This window comes from Gorilla gorilla, chromosome X (assembly GCF_029281585.2).
Source record: "Gorilla gorilla gorilla isolate KB3781 chromosome X, NHGRI_mGorGor1-v2.1_pri, whole genome shotgun sequence".
Classification (NCBI taxonomy): Eukaryota; Metazoa; Chordata; class Mammalia; order Primates; family Hominidae; genus Gorilla; species Gorilla gorilla.
The window spans coordinates 137,527,891-137,545,192 of record NC_073247.2 but is presented as its reverse complement, the minus strand read 5'-3'; positions in this window follow the sequence as shown (position 1 = coordinate 137,545,192).

Here is a 17,302-nt window from a genome sequence, read left to right as displayed (position 1 = left end):
AACCAAAGGTGGTCTAAACAAAAAGAATATTACTAGTGGAATCACATTGCCTGACTTCAAATTATACTACAGATCTGTAGTAACAACAAAAAAAAGCATGGTACTGGCATTAAAACAGACACACAGACCAATAGAACAGAATAGAGAACCAATAAACAAATCCACACACCTACACTGCACTCATTTTCTACAAAAGGGGCAAGAACATACACTGGGAAAACTACAGTCTCTTCAATAAATGATGCTGGGAAAAACAGATATCCATAAGCAGAAAAACGAAACTAGACCACTGTCTCTAACCATATACAAAAATCAAATAAAAGTGGAGTAAATTCTTAAATATAAGACCTCAAATTGTGAAACTACTGCAAGAATACACTGGAGAAACTCTCCAGGGCAATGGCCTGGGCAAAAATTTCTTGAGTAGTACCCCACAAGAACAAGCAACCAAAGCAAAAATGGACAAATGGGATCATATCGAGTTAAAAAGCTTCTGCACAGCAAAGGAAACAAACAACAATATGAAGAGACAACCCAAGAATGGGAGAAAATATTTGCAAATAACATATATGACAAGTGTTTAATAACCAGAATATATAAGGAGCTCAAACAACTCTATAGGGAAAAATCTAATAATCTGATCAAAAATAAGCAAACAATATGAATAGGCATTTCTCAAAAGACATACAAATGGTAAACAGGCATATAAAATGGCTCTCAATATCACTGATTATCAGATAAATGCAAATCCAAACTACTATGAAATATCATCTCATTCCAGTTAAAAGGGCATATATCCAAAAGACAGGCAATTATAAATGCTGGCGAGGTTGTGGAGAAAACAGAACCCTCCTACACTGTTGGTGGGAATGTAAATTAGTACAACCACTATGAAAAACGGTTTAGAGGTTCCACAGAAAAAACTAAAAATAGAGGGACCATATGATCTGGCAATCCCACTGCTGGCTATAAACTCAAAGGAAACCAGCATGTCAAAGAAATATATGCACTCCCATGTTTTTTGCAGCACTGTTCACAATAGCCAAAATGTGGAAGCACCATAAGTGTCCATCAACAGATGAATGCATAAAAGAATGTAGTAATTGTACACAATGGAATACTATTCAGCCATAAAAAGAATGAGATCCTGTAATTTGCACAACATGGTTAGAACTGGAGATCATTATGCTAAGTTAAATAAGCCAGGCACAAAAAGACAAACGTCACATGTTTTCACTTATTTTTGGGAACTAAAGATGAAAACAATTGAACTCATGGAGATAGAGAGCAAAAGAATCTTTACCAGAGGCTGTGATGAGTAATGGGGGTTGGGGGGAGAGGTGGGCATGGTTGATGCGTACAATACATGGAAATAATGAAAAAGAATTAGGATTTGATAGCGCAACAGGGTGACTACAGTCAACAATAATTTAATTGTACATTATACAATAACTAAGAGAGTATAATCAGATTGTAACAAAAAGGATAAATGCTTGAAGAACTAGATACCTTATTTTTCAAAATGTGATGATTACACTTTGCATGTCTGTATTAAAACATCTCAGGTACCCCATAAATATAGACACCTAATATGTACCCACAATAATTTAAAATAAAATTTTAAAAATTACAGCTCCAACATATTTCCGGGAATCATGAAAGTGACATGCATGCCAGTTGTTGTGCAAATGGCTAAGATTGTGCACCTACTCCAGAATGTATTGAGGAGTCTTAACCTCTTACTGCTGACTGACCTTGAATCTCTGTGCTAGTGGAAAGGGAAGGCTACATCAGAATTGTCAACTAACGGTAGAGTGTTGAAGGCACTTAACAAAATATACAGAGCCCCTTGACAAGGACTGGGAGAATTATTGGTCCTATCTGTCTAAGATAATTTCTGTCAAATCATTAGATGTCCAGTAAGCTGCGTTAGTATTGTCTTCAGTGGCCACGCACAATAAAGAATACAGACTTTTAATAATGTATTCCGAAAACTCACTAGCAAAAACAACAATTATAACAAGCAACAGCAGAACAAATTCTTGGATGAATGAGAATCTCACTTGTAGAGTTGTCATATTATATTATATAAAACGTGTAGTGTTCAACAACAAAAAATTATGAGGCATACAAATAAACAATAATGCATGACCATTACACAGGGGACAAAGAATTAAACAGAAACTTTCTCAGTAATTCCAGATGTTGGACTTAAGTTGGCAACTACTTTAAATTTGGTATTTTAAATATCTTGAAAAACTAAATGAAGTTATATCTAAAAAACCAAAGGAAGTTATGAGAGTACTATATCATAAAAATAGAATGTCAATAGAAATATAAAATCAAATAGAAATTCCGAAATTAAAAAGTGCAATGAAATGAAAATTTTCAACACAGTGGTTCAAGGACAGATTTGAGCAGACAGACAAATGAGTTCACATAAAGATAAGTCAATTGAGATTATCCAGTATGAGGAAGAGAAAAATTTTTAAATTGAATAAAAATAAACAGAACCTCAAAGCCCTGTGGAACATCCTCAAGAATACTAACATATGTATAATGAGGGTCACAGAATTATAGGAAAAAGAGAAATAATATTTGAAATAATAATGTTTAAAATCTTCCCAAACTTGATTAGAAACATTAATCTACATATCCAAGAAATTCAATGAATTTCAATTAAGACAATTTCAAAAAGTTCTACCCTAGATATATCATAATCAACTGTCAAAAGACAGACAATCTTGAACGCAGCAGTGGAGTAGCAACTTACCACATAAAAGAAACCCTTAATAAAATTTACAAATGAAATATTAGAAAACAAATTGTCCAGAAAACAATGAGATGACATATTCGAACTGATGAAAAGAAGAAAATATCAAATAAGACTTCTAGCATAACTTCCTTCAAAAATAAAGAAAATCAAGACTATCTATGTATTATGGATAAGCCTCCATCAAAGAGACAAACACATTAATATGAAGGTTAGAAAAAAGAGTATCTATGAGTTCATGTGCAGAGTGACTATAATCACATTTAGCCATCATTCATTCTTAGGTAGTACTTAGGGGTAGATTACCTAGAGGTAGATTATTGAATGACAAAATATATCCTGTATTTTAAAGTGCTTATATCATAGTTTATTATTTTTTCTTATGACATGGTTTACAAAATTTTGTTTAAAATGATCTCCAGCGTTTGGCTCAGATGAATGATAGTTTTTCCACTCACTGAAGCCAGGAAAATTGGAAGAGAAACATTTAAAGTCAGAGTTGGATTCAGTTCTTGACATGATCAGTTTGCTATTCCTGTGAGACATCCAGGTGGATATGTTCAATAGGCAGTTGGATGCGGATGTATAGAACTCCAGAGGTTTGGGCTGAATATATAGACTTTGGAGGCATTAGCACATAAATGTTAATTGATGTCGTAGGAACAAATAAGGTCAAAATGAGCACGGAGTCAGAAGAGCCAAAGCTCTAGAAAAATAAATCTAATTATTATTGAATAAATCCAATATTAATATAAAATGTAAGTCTATATGAAAAAAACAGCAGAGTAATCAGAGAGGTAAGACAGTAGGCAACTATTGTTAGAAAAAGAAGGAATAAATAGATTTCTATCACTGACTAAAGATGAATAACTCTAAGATGCTTCATAGGTCTCTAACATAGGCAATTTTTTGTTATATAAAGTCATACTGGTATGATTCCCTGAGATATGGTATAATCTCTTAATCTGTATAGTGTTACTGTAACAGAATACTGTAGGATGGGTATTTTGAAAAAAAAATGTTTATTTAGCTCATGATTCTGCTGACTGAAAAGTTCAAGAAGCATGGTGTCAGCATCTGTTCGGCTTCTGGTTGTCTTTCATTCTCTGTCACAACATGGCAGAAGGTCAAACAGGAAGCAGACATGTGCACAAAAGCAAAACTGGAGAGATATCTTGACTTTATAACAACCCACTCTCATGGGAAATAATCCATTCCTGTGAAAACTATTCCAGTCTTGCTAGAGTGAGAACTTAGTCAGTACCATGAAAATGGCACCAAGCCATTTATGAAGGATCTGCCTTCACCTAACACCTCCCATTAGGTCCCACCTCCCAATACTGCTTCATTGAGGATCAAATTTCAACACGAGTTTTTTGGGGACAAACCATATCCAACCATAGCAAAGTGGAATAGTTTTGTCAAAATAATTCTTGTTCATTTCTGGACTTATTGAAGTATATAATAGCTTTTTCTGAGGCCACAGAGGGGAATAACGAAAAAGATGTTGATCAGGTATTCAGTTGTTTCTTGCATAGTGAAACTTACATTTTGAATACACTTAACTATAAGGGAAACGATAGTATAGATAACACTGTTGTCTTCTTCCACAGGTGTATGAAGCATCTGATACCTTTGCCTTGTGGCAGGGAGGAAAGTCAGGTGATCTAGTCTCTTATGCATTTTTTCTTAACTCCTTAAGGTATCACTTGATTTATTCTGAGTCTCCCAAGTATATTATTTTTCCATGACATTCATAATATTTGATGTTAATGTAGCATTCTTGTGCTTTAAATTTTTATCTACTTATACTATTTTTCATTTGCTAAAGTTACTGCATGACCTCTTCTTGGCTTACATTTAAAAAGATTTATTATGATTTATTCTGCAGGGAGTTCTGCTGCTATGAAGTAGGCCCTAAGTGTTCTCCAGTGGGCCATTGATTTGTCAAATGCTCCTGTATTTTTCCACAAGCCAATTTTTTCCTTTATAACTAAAACAAGAAGTTAGATTATGCACTATACTGTCTATCAGGCTTCCTCTTATCTGGCTATTAGAATGGAGATGACAGTAGTCTGAAAGCCCTAAATAAATGATATTTAATGATGATTTATTTTATTAAAGAAACTTCCCTCCATGCCAACAAAAGAAACATGAGTTATATTCATACTTACATGTGTGCTCTGCAGATTTGAAGTGTACCTGTAATTAGTTTATAGTTTTAAAAAGTAAGAGCAGTGTAAGTCTCTGTCTGTTTGCTAACAGACCTATTCAAAGAACTGTGCATGTAGGTTCTGGTTCATCTAAAAGTCACCTAGTGTCTTTCCATTGTTATATATCTAGCTCCACTGTCTTGTATAGTGATCATTCTTGTTAAAAAACAATAATGACCTTTGAGCCCTTGCAAGGCTGTAAATCAGCAATTCCATTATGGTTGTTTAACTTCAAAGGTATAGAATTAAACTAATATTTAAACTGTTTTTCAACAAGGGTTAAAAGAATTGTTTAACCCTCCTTTAAACGTGTTCATTAATAACCCCAATTTCCTTATTACACTGGTCAATTTCAGACACTGAATCTCATTATAACTTCTAGTGTCAGGGACATAACTTTGTAATAAAGGAATATGTTCTCACACACCATTATGTGCACACAAGCAATACATTGACCTGTAACATACCTGAATATATGGCATAATAGAACGCTTTCAAACAAAACTTAATAAAATTCCTCAACATAAAATATCAACTATGTTCTAGATCTGTCATATGATTGCTTTACGAAGTGAATAATTTAAATAATGTGTTTATCTGCCACAACCCCTAATTCAGAACAGTTATGTACTTGAGGACTAAGAAAACAGAACAATATAAAACAGACCTCATGACAAGAGGACAGGGAGTACTGAAAATAAATGAGCCATGCTAAGCCCAGTGATATTCATCTACAACAGAAAACGTTAGTAGCTAACAGTTGTGATTTGAACTTAGCATTGATTTTCATTTCTTTGCTATAAATTGGCCACATGCTATTAGTAGCAAGCCAACCTAGTTGCTACAATATTCTTCTCCATAACATATACATTATAGGCCTTAAAGCAAAAAGTGCTTGAGTAGCACTGGAAGGTTATACTGTTCTATTTGTGTTGAAGAACTGAACTTTCTAAGACCATTAAGTATCTTCTAGTTAAACTTGGTGAGAACAATGAACACAATGTTGCAAATTCTTTTATATTAGTTAACCATACTTTGTGTACTAATAAATATTGAATGATAGCATCATTACAGAAATTTTGGGTTGACTCTACTAGATAATGGAGTCTTAATAATAATATTCACTTTACTCCAGCTTTTTCACTGAACTAGAAAAATAGAAGGCATCAGAAGCACTCTCAAAGAAAGTTTTATTGTACTCCCAAGATAGTGAGAACATGGTACCAAAAAGGAAGTGTTTCAGTCCTTGTCCCCATTCTTCCCTCCTTATACAGCCCCCAGTGTCTATCATTCCCATCTTTATGTTCATATGAACTGATGATTTAGCTCTTACTTATAAGCGAGAACATACAATATTTGCTTTTCTATTCCTGCATTAGTTTGCTTAGGATAATGGCCACCAGCTACATCCATGATGCTGCAAAGGACATGATTTTGTTTTTTATTGCTCTGTAGTATTTCATGGTGTATATGTATCACATTATCTTTATCCAATACATCACTGATGAGTATCTAGGTTGATTACATGTCGTTGCTATTGTGAACAGTGCTGCAGTGAACAAACAAGTTCATGTACCTTTTTGGTAGAGTTATTTATTGTCCTTTGTGTACATACCCAGTAATAGGATTCCTGGGTTGAATGATAGCTCTGTTTTAAGTTCTTTGAGGAATCACCCTACTGCTTTCCACAGTGGCTAAACTACTTTCATTCCAACCCACAGTGTATAAGCATTCCGTTTCTCCACAACCTCACCAACATCCGTTATTTTTTTTACATGCTAATAGTAGCCATTCTGATTGATGTGCAGTGGTAAACCACTGTGGTTTTGATTTGCATTTCTCTGATAATTAGTAGCACTGAGCATTTTTCATGTGTTCCTTGGCTGCTTGTATGTCTTCTATGGAGAAGCATCTATTCATGTCTTTTGCCCACTTTTTAATAGGATTATTTTTTTTCTCGATGATTCATTTACATTCTGTATAGATTCTGGGTATCAGTCCTTTGTTGGATGAATAGTTTTCAAATATTTTCTCTCATTCTGTAGGTTGTTTACTTTTTTGAGAGTTTTATATTTTGTGCAGAATCTCTTTAGTTTAATTAGGTCTCATTTGTCTAGTGTTTATTTTGTTGAATATCCCTTTGGGACCTACATAAATTCTTCGTCAAGGCAAATGTCTAGGTTTTTTGTTTAGAATTTTTCCTGGGTTTTTGTTTAGAATTTTTATAAAGACTTTATTTAAGTCTTTAACACATCTTAATTAATGTTTTGTATATACTGAAAGGTAGAGGTCCAGTTTCATTCTTTTGCATTTGGTTAGCCAGTTTTCCCAGCATATTTTATTGAATAGTTTATTGAAATGTTTATTTTTGTGGACTTTGTTGAATATTAGTTAGTTATAGTTGTGCAGCTTTATCTCAGAGGTCTCTATTCTGTTCACTTGTCTATGTGTCTATTTTTGTACCAATACCATAATGTTTTGGTTACTGTAACCTTGTAGTATAATTTGAAGTCAGGTAATGTGATGCCTCCAGCTTTTTTCTTTTTATGCAGATTGCTTTGGCAATTTGGACACTTTTTAAATGTCTTATTTTAAATTTTTGTGGGTACATAATAGGGGTATATATTTGTGGTGTATATGGGATATTTTGAAACAGGCATACAACGGGTAACAACTACATCAGGGTAAATGAAATATCCATCTCAAGCTTTTATCCTTTGCATTACAAACAATGGAAATATACTATTTTAGTTATTTTAAAATGTACAATAAAATTATTATTGAATATAGTCACCCTGTTGGACTATCAAATGCTAGATCGTATTCATTCATTCTAACTAATGTTTTGGTAGCCATAAACCATCCTCTCTTGCTCCGCATCTCACCCACCACTACCCTTCCTGGCCTTGAAGGGAAGGACCCAGTCCTGGCAGGATTCATCACCTCTGACTAAAAAGCCCTTGAACTCTTTTTCAATTACATATAAATTTTAAATTTTTTTTCTAATTCTGTGAAAATGAAATTGATAGATTCATTGAATCTGTAGATTGCTTTGGGCTGTATAAATACTTTAACAATACTGATTCTTCTAAGCCATGAATATGGAATGCTTTTTTATTTATTTTTTCATCTATGATTTCTTTAAGCAGAGTTTTTTAGTTCTCCTCACAGAGATCTTTCATCTTCTTTGTTAGATATATTCCTAGGTATTTTATAATTTTTGTGTCTATTGTAAATAAGATTTAGTTCTTCATTTGGTTCGCAGTCGGAATGTTATTGGTGTATAGAAATCCAAATTATTTTTGTAAATTGATTTTGCATCTAGAAACTTTGCTGAAGTCATTTATCAGATCTAGGAGTCTTTTTGGTGGAATCTTCAGGGTTTTCTAGGTAAAGAGTTGTATCATCAGTAAAAACAGATAATTTGACTTACTCTTTTACTATTTGCATGTCTTCTATTTCTTTATCTTGCTTGATTGGTCTGGCTAGAACTTCCATTACTATGTTGAATAAGAGTGGTGAGAGTGGAAAGTCTTGTCTTATTACAGTTCTTAAAGACCGTGCTTCCAGCTTTTGCCTATTCAGTAAGATGTTTGCTGGGGGTCTGTCATAAATGGCTCTTATTATTTTGAGGTATGTTCCTTTAATGCCTAGTTTGTTGAGGGTTTTGATCACACAGTCAGGTTAGGTTTTATCGAATGCTTTTTCTGCATCTATTGATATGATCCTAGGTCTTTTGTTTATCTGGTGAATCACATTCACTGATTTATATATGTTTAACTATATTTGCATCTCAACAATAAAGCCCCCTTAATTGTAGTGAATTAACTATCTGATGTGTTGCCAGATTTGGTTTGCTAGTATTTTTTTGAGGATTTTCACATGTATAATCATCAAGGATATTGGCCTGTAGTTTTCTTTTTTTGTTGTGTCTCTGCCAGATTTTGGTATCAAGATCATAGTGCTTTCACAGAATGAGGGACGGAGAATTTCCTCCTCCTTGAATTTTTGAACAGTTTCGGCAAGATTGTAACAGCTTATATTGTATAAGCTTATATTGTATATTATATTGTATACAGCTTATATTGTATGTCTGATAGAATTCAGTTGTGAATCTATCTGGTCCAGTGCTTTTGGTGATAGGTAAGTTTTTATTACTGATTCAATTTCATTACTCTTTATTGGTATATTTAGGATATCTGTTCCTGTCTGGTTCAATATTGGGAGGTTGTTTTTTTTCCAGGATTGTATCAATTTCTTCTAGATTTTCTGATTTGTATGCATAGAGAAATTCATAGTAGTCTGAAGATCTTATGCATTTCTGCAGGATCTGTTGTGATATAATCTTTGTTATATCTGATTGTGCTTATTTCGATTTTCTCTCTTTTTTACTTTGTTAATCTAGCTAATAGTGTATCAATCTTATCATTTCAAAAAAAAAACCACGTTTTTGTTCCAGTGATCCTCTGTATGATTCTGGGGGTCTTGATTTTACTTAATTCAGCGCTAATTTAGTTATTTATTTTCCTTGGCTAGCTTTGGGGGATTTTTTGTTCTTGTTTGTCCAGTTCCTTGAGGTGCAATGTTAGGTTATTAATTTGAGATCTGTCTTCTTGGTGTAGGCATTCAGTGCTATAAACTTTCCTCTTAATACTACTTTTGCTGTATTCCAGAGGTTTGGGTATGTCATGTCTCTATTTTTTGTATATTTCAAATAACTTTTTCATATCTGTCTTAATTTCATTGTTTCCCCAAAAGTCATTCAGGAGTAAGTTTTTTGGTTTTAATGTATTTGTGTGGTTTTGAGAGTTCCTCTTGATTCCTATTTTTATTCCATTATGGTGTGAAAATATGTCTGGTGTGATTTTGATTTTTTGAATTTGTTGAGACTTTTTTTCTGACTGAACACGTGGTCAGTCTTCAAGTATAGTCCATGCGCAGATGAGGAGAACGTATATTCTTTGCTTGTTAGGTGAAATATTATGGAGATGTCTTTTAGGTACAATTGGTCAAGTGTTGAATTTAAGTCCAGCATTTTTTGTTAGTTTCCTGCCTCAGTGATTTGGCTAATGCTGTCAGTGGGGCATTGAAGTCCTCCACTATAGTTGTGTGGCTGTTGAAATTCTTTACTTATGTCTAGAAGTAATTGTTTCATAAACCTGGATGCTCCAATCTTAGGTGTATACATATTTAGAAGAGTTAAATCTTATTATTGAATTAACCCATTTATTATTATGTAATGCCCTTCTTGGTCCTTTTATAATTTTGTTGGTTTAAACTTTATTTTATCTAATGCAAGAATAGTGACTCTTGCTCTCTTTGTTTTCCATCGCAAAATAGATCTCTCTCCATTCCTTTACTTTGAGCTTATGAATGTCATTACACGAGAGATGGGTCTCTTGTAGAAAGAAAAAAGATGGGTCTTGTTTTTATTTTTTTTAATCTAATTTGCCACTCCATGTCTTCTAAATGGGGCATTTAGGCCATTTTGGTTCAAGGTTAATATTGATATGTGAGATTTTATTCCTGTCATATTGTTGTTAGCAAGTTGTTTTGTAGTTTTGATTGTGTATTTGCATTATAAGGTCTGTGGGCTATGTGCTTGTGTGTGTTTTGTGGTAGTAAGTATTGATATTTTGTTTCCATGGTTAGAAATCACTTATGCATCTCTTGTAGGTGCAGTCTGGTGGGGATGAATTCCCTTAGAGATTTATTGTCTAAGAAAGACTATTTCTCCGTTGTTTATGAAGCTTAGTTTGATAGGATATGAAATTCTTGGCTAGCATTTCTTTTACTTACCAGTGCTAAAAATGGACCCCCAATCTTTTCTGGCTCATAAGGTTTCTGCTGAAAAGTCTGCTGTTAGTTTGATGGGTTTCCCTTTACAGTTATTATAAAAGCCTTTAAGATTTTTTTTTTTTACATTGATAGTCTGACATCTGTGTGCATTGAGGATGATCATCTTGCACCAAATCTCAAGAGAGTTTTCCGGATTTCTTCCTCAAATATAGTTTCTCAGTTGCTTACTTTCTCTATTTCTCTATCAAGAATGCCAATAAGTCATATATTTGGTGGCTTTACAAAATTACATATTTCTTAAAGCCTTTGCTCATTTTTATAAATTCTCTTTTCTTTCTTTTTGTCTGACTGGTTTGATTTGAATGACCATTTTTAAGCTCTAAAATTCTTTCTTCTGCTTGATTTAGTCTGTTGTTAAGACTTCCACGTATATTTTGAAATTCTTATAGTGATATTTTCAATTCCAGCAGTTCTTTTTGGTTCATTATTAACATAGCTATGTAATCTTTCAAATCTTGGGCTATTTTTCTGTTTTCTTTGTGTTAAATTTGAACTTTCTCTTAGATCTCATTGAGTTTTTTTTTTTTCTACTAAACTCTGAATTCTATATCTGTCATTTCCCTGCTGCACCACATTCTCTGTACAGGAATAGTGGTGTGGCTCAGGCTGCTCATCCCAGTGAGCAGTTGCTCCCAATGTATGGAGATATGCCTGGGTGTGAAGCAAAGATGGCACCCACACACACTAGTATCTCTAAACAGGAAGGGTGAGGTAATTTAAGTTGCTAATCCAAGGAAGCAGTGCTCCAAATGCTGGGAGTTATGCCTGGTATGGAGTGGAAAGGGTCCCAATACAGAAAGGTCTCTGCTCAGGAAGGGTATGGGGGCTCAGGATGCTAACTCGTGATTTGGCGCTCCGAATGTCTGAAGATATGCCTGGGGGTGAAACAGAGAGTGGCCCGCTGCACCACAATCTCAAGAGAGGAAGCTAAGGCACCCAGGAATGACACATGCAGACGTTTTCCAAATTGCCAAACTGGCTCTGGCTGCAAGTCTCACTGTCCAGGAGAAACCATGGCTGCAGAAATTCTCATTTGACTCCAGACCTGTATTGGGGGAGAGAACAATTCCAGCACCTACCGTGGGGGTGCTTTCCACACTTGTCATTCAATTCTGGCTTTGGAAACCCTTACACAACTCCAGAGCATGCACTCCAATCTGTAGCCTGAGACAGAAATGTCTGCATGGCCAAACTGATGGGTCACTGAAGAATGACTGACTTTGTAAAAGCCTGGATTGAAAATTGTTTCCTCAGCTTGGTCTCGGGTCTGGGAAAATGCCGGCAACTTTGTCTAATATCTTTACCTCTCAGAGTCTCCAAGCCTCTCCCAAAATTAGCTCCAGGGTTTAGAAGAAACAAAGTGCTCTCCCTTGGCCTTAGTTTCATGGATCCCTTAGAGGAAAGGAGAATCCCCATGAGCGACTCTCTTCCCCTCTCATATATTCGAGCTTCACTCTTTTGATCAACCAGATTCCATCATGGGTGCTGTTTGCTCACTTACACTTCCCGGGGATCTGGGGCATCCTTCACTATTCCAGTGGATTCCCATTTTCCTTCTTGAATTAAAGCTCACAGAGTTGATCTTCATGCACTACTTTTCCATTTCTAAGTGACTGATATTTGCTAAAAGCCTCTAATCTGCCATCTTGGAAGAAAAAAAAATCATACAAGTCTTGACACTGTGAAAGGAGTGCAGAAAAAGTATTATCCTGTTGTTAATGTAAGTCACTTGATATATTTTATACAATGATGCAATCGATAGCAAGGTTTAAGGGCAATAAAATTGATATCTAAAAGTATTAAGTGATTATAAAATGTTTAAATGATGAAAATATTATTTTTAAAGTTTTGAAATAAAATCCTAAATGGGTTTCTAAAAACTCCCTTATTTATCACTTAGGGTAAAGCAATGAATGGGCAATACAAATTCAGTATTTGGCAGAAAGTGCTTATTTGTTGCAGTACTTCCAAGGCATTACCAAAGAATCTGAGTACAGTTTAAGAATCACTGGTTAAAAAGGTACATTTGTACTAAAATTATGTTTAGGTTATATAGTTTGGCTTTTATAATGAGGTTAAGTTATAATCAGTACTTTGACAACATGTACAAAAACAGATATTTTAGCTCTCTTCTTTAACACTGGTATTTCTCATTTTTAAAGTCCTTTTTATTTTTTAGAATCAAGTACTACATGCAACTGTGTCCCGATTGCTGACATAACGTATCACTAGTAAATTAGATATAATTGCATGCTAATATAGTAGGCAATTTTCAATCCACTTTTATTTCTGTCAGCCCAGATATATGTAAATTTGAATGATTACATTTTTGTTATTTCGTCTTTAAAAAATATTATAGCAGAAAGAGCTAAGATAACCCTTGTACAATGCTTACTATTTATCAAGGTGTTTTTAAAGCACTCTTAATACTTCCAACCCTGTGAGTTTGGAACTGTTGTTATCTTCATTTTATTGATGGATAAAGTGAGGGACAAGGAGGTTCAGTGATTTGCCCTAAGCAGTGGAATGGAACCCAGATAGTCTGGCTTCGGAGACAGTATGCTTATCTGCTAGGTTACATTCTGTCAGGAACAGTTACTTTACAGCTCTAGATCAGTCTCATCACCCTCCAGAGCTTAAATAGTTAAGATTCTGTTAGGGTGTTCTCGCTCTACCCAGAAGTCCTCCTTTGCCTTCCTCAATCTACCACTTCTTCTCTGATCCTATAAAATATGTATATCTCTGCCATTGCATACATCCTTATGTGTTAGAATTGTCTATTTATTTGTCTGTATTATAGACTGTGAGATGTTTGAAGACAGAAATCATGTCTTACTTATATTTTTATCACTAGGGTTAACTTAGCAGGAGTCTGTTGCTTTGTACATACTTAATGTTTGGTGAACTAAGCTGAACTGAACACAAGTCATATGTAATGAAGGATTACTATAATCCCACCCAATGTGTAAAACAATGATTAACTGCTTATTATATGCAAGGCACTATACTTTACATTTAATATACATATTATTACATTTTGTTATTAAAATATACTTGAGAGGCAAATATTACTATCATCATTTTATTCATGAAGAGACTGAGACTCAAATAGTTAAGTGACTTGCCCAAGGTCACTGCTATTATTAAGTGACAGAGTCAGGCTTCAAACCCTAGTCTATGAGGCTTAGAAAGCCTATGCTCTTTATCAACCTGTTATGCTAATTCCAAGATGTACTTTTAAGAGGAATTCTTCTATGACCCCTGATCCTACATTTGTGAAAATTCAAGGTATTATTCAAACTTCTGGGTACCATATACCACCTTAACAAGCAAGAAATTGAGACTAAGTTTGGGCCTGGAGGCTCAGGCCTGTAATCCTAGCATTTTGGGAGGCTGAGATGAGTGGATTGCTTGAGCCCAGGACTTAGAGACGAGCCTGGGCAATATAGTGAGACCCTATCTCTACCAACAAAGAAAAAAATGTAGCCAAGTGTGATGGCACACGCATGTAATCCCAACTACATGGCAAAGGGAGGTAAGAGAATCTCTTAAGTCCGGGAGGTGAAGGTTACAGTGAGTTGAGATTGCACCACTGCACACCAGCCTCCATGAAAGAGCGAGACTCTGTCTAAAAAGAAGAAGAAGAAATTAAGACTAGTCAGAGAATCAGATAATTTTAGATAGTGGAGGCAAGTCAGAGAGAGAGAAATATTTAAGTCAGGAAGACACTGAATATGTAGACACTCAAAACTGTAAAACATGCTGGTTGGTTTTTTCTCTCTAGTTTTTATCTCTAAAATCACTACAATTTATAAGTAGAATGTATTTATCCAAGTTAAGGATTGGAAAGGTTGTATTTCATTCACAGTAAACCAAAGGGGAAAAAAATCATTTACCCCAAATGTGGGCTGACTTAAAGAGAAAGGGGAAATGTATATTTTGTTTGATATTCAGTGAGAAACATAAGTGCAATGGAAAATTTGAACTACATTTTCTTCAAACTAGTGCTAACTTTGTAAAACTAGTGCTGACTTTGTAAAAGCCTGGATTGAAAATTGTTTCCTCAGCTTGGTCTCGGGTCTGGGAAAATGCCGGCAACTTTGTCTAATATCTTTACCTCTCAGAGTCTCCAAGCCTCTCCCAAAATTAGCTCCAGGGTTTAGAAGAAACAAAGTGCTCTCCCTTGGCCTTAGTTTCATGGATCCCTTAGAGGAAAGGAGAATCCCCATGAGCGACTCTCTTCCCCTCTCATATATTCGAGCTTCACTCTTTTGATCAACCAGATTCCATCATGGGTGCTGTTTGCTCACTTACACTTCCTGGGGATCTGGGGCATCTAGTGCTAAGAAAAAACTGTATTTAAAACCTGATAAAATATTTGTACACACATAAACTCTGTGTGCATATGTTGTACACAGATTTTATATATGTACAAACAATGCTATATAGACAAATCTTATTGTTATGGGAGATGAATACTAATGTTAGACTCCTAGAAGTAAATTTATGCAAGTGAAGTTCACTTGGTTAGAGGTTGTCAAATATTTAGCACCATTTTAACTAAATTTTACATAACACAGGAGGAACAGGGAAAAGAAAAATCACATTCTTAGTAAAACTTCAAGAGTCAATAAACTTTCTCTAAATACAATAGATTTTCAGTGACAAATTTTGTAATGAGGTGCCTTTTCAGTTTAAAGCTAAAGAGAAGAGCTATTATGAAATATAGTGCTTATGGCAAGATCCAAGCCTACATATATCTGTTATAGGTTCCCCAGGATGACTGAACAAGGACTTATATTTTGGAATAAGATAAGAGAATTACCAGTTGAAGTTAGAAACTGTTTAAGTGAAATTTCATGACAAGAAATCCTTGATGGTTTGACATGGCTTCATTTACATCAGAATAATAAGATTGCTGTATATTTCTTGAAAGAATTCCTTACAAGCAATGATGATGAGCAGAGAAAAAGAAAATAAAATGAGGCAAATTCTTTATTTAGAAGTCATTTCAGAGAGTCATTTTGACCTGCTTTTTCTTAGATAACACCACATGGTAGTCTTCCTCATAAAAAGTTTTAGAAAATATTGAAATTTGGAAGGAGAAATGGTGACTGCATTATATTCTTAGTTCTTCACTAATTTCAGGATCAAAAGAAGACTGCATTCAAATAGAATGAGAAGAATCTCTACAATGCATTTCTCTCACAATTATATGAATAGATTAATTTAAAAATGAAGTTCTAGGGCAATATAAAATTATTTTATCTCTAATTTTATAAATCAGCATACTTTGGAAGGCTATTCACATTAATATGTGATAACAGGCATTGTTATGTTTTGACATTCACCCCTATGTGAGTTGTAGTTAGGTATGCAAAGACATGTCTGGTTGCCAGGTGGCTTGTGTAGTTCCTCTGTAAAGGTTTTTCGTGCCAGTTTTGTTACCTCAGCCTTCAAGGGACACAAGGAAGCCATCTTATAAGCAGTGCCAAAAGATCCAGAAAATATACTTTCTCTATATGAATACTACTATTAATAGGTAGAGATGAAGGGTAGACTTTATTATATTAGTCTAGCTATCTGGCACCCAGTAGATATTTCATAAATGTTTGTTGAATAAATTAAATTCAAATAATTTCATTAAAAGGAGATATTTCATTCCCCATGTTATTTCTAAACCTTTGCAACTTCTGGGGTTGAAATAAGAAAACTGAGCTGGATGTTCTTGCAGAACAGTAAAGTGTATCAGTCTGTTCTCACATTGCTATAGAAAAAACAAAACAAAACAAACAAACAAACAAACAAAACACGAGGCCAGGTGAGGTGTGGTGGCTCATGCCTGTAATTCCAGCACTTTGGGAGGCTTAGGCAGGCGGATCACCTGAGGTGGAGAGTTCGAGACCAGCCTGACCAACATGGAGAAACCCCGTCTGTACTAAAAATACAAAATTAGCCAGGCGTGGTGGCACACGCCTGTAATCCCAGCTACTCGGGAGGCTGAGGGAGGAGAATAGCTTGAACCCGGGAGGTGGAGGCTGCAGTGAGCTGAGATAGCACCATTGCACTCCAGCCTGGGCAACAAGAGCAAAACTCCATCTCAAAAATAAATAAATAAATAAATAAATAAATAAATAAATAAATAAATAATGAGATGGGGTAATTTATAAAGAAAAGAGGTTTCATTGGCTTATGGTTCTGCAGGCTGTACAGAAAGCATGGCTGGGGAGGCTTCAGGAAACTTACAATCATGGCAGAAGGGGAAGCAAGCACATTTTCACATGGCCAACAGTAGAGAGAGAGCAAAGGGAGTACTACAAACTTTTAAAAACCAGATCTTGTGAGAACTCACTCTATCATGAGAACAGTAAGGGAGAAATCTGCCCCCATGATCAAATCACCTCCCACCAGGCCCCTCCTCCAATATTATGGATTACAATTTGACACGAGATTTGGG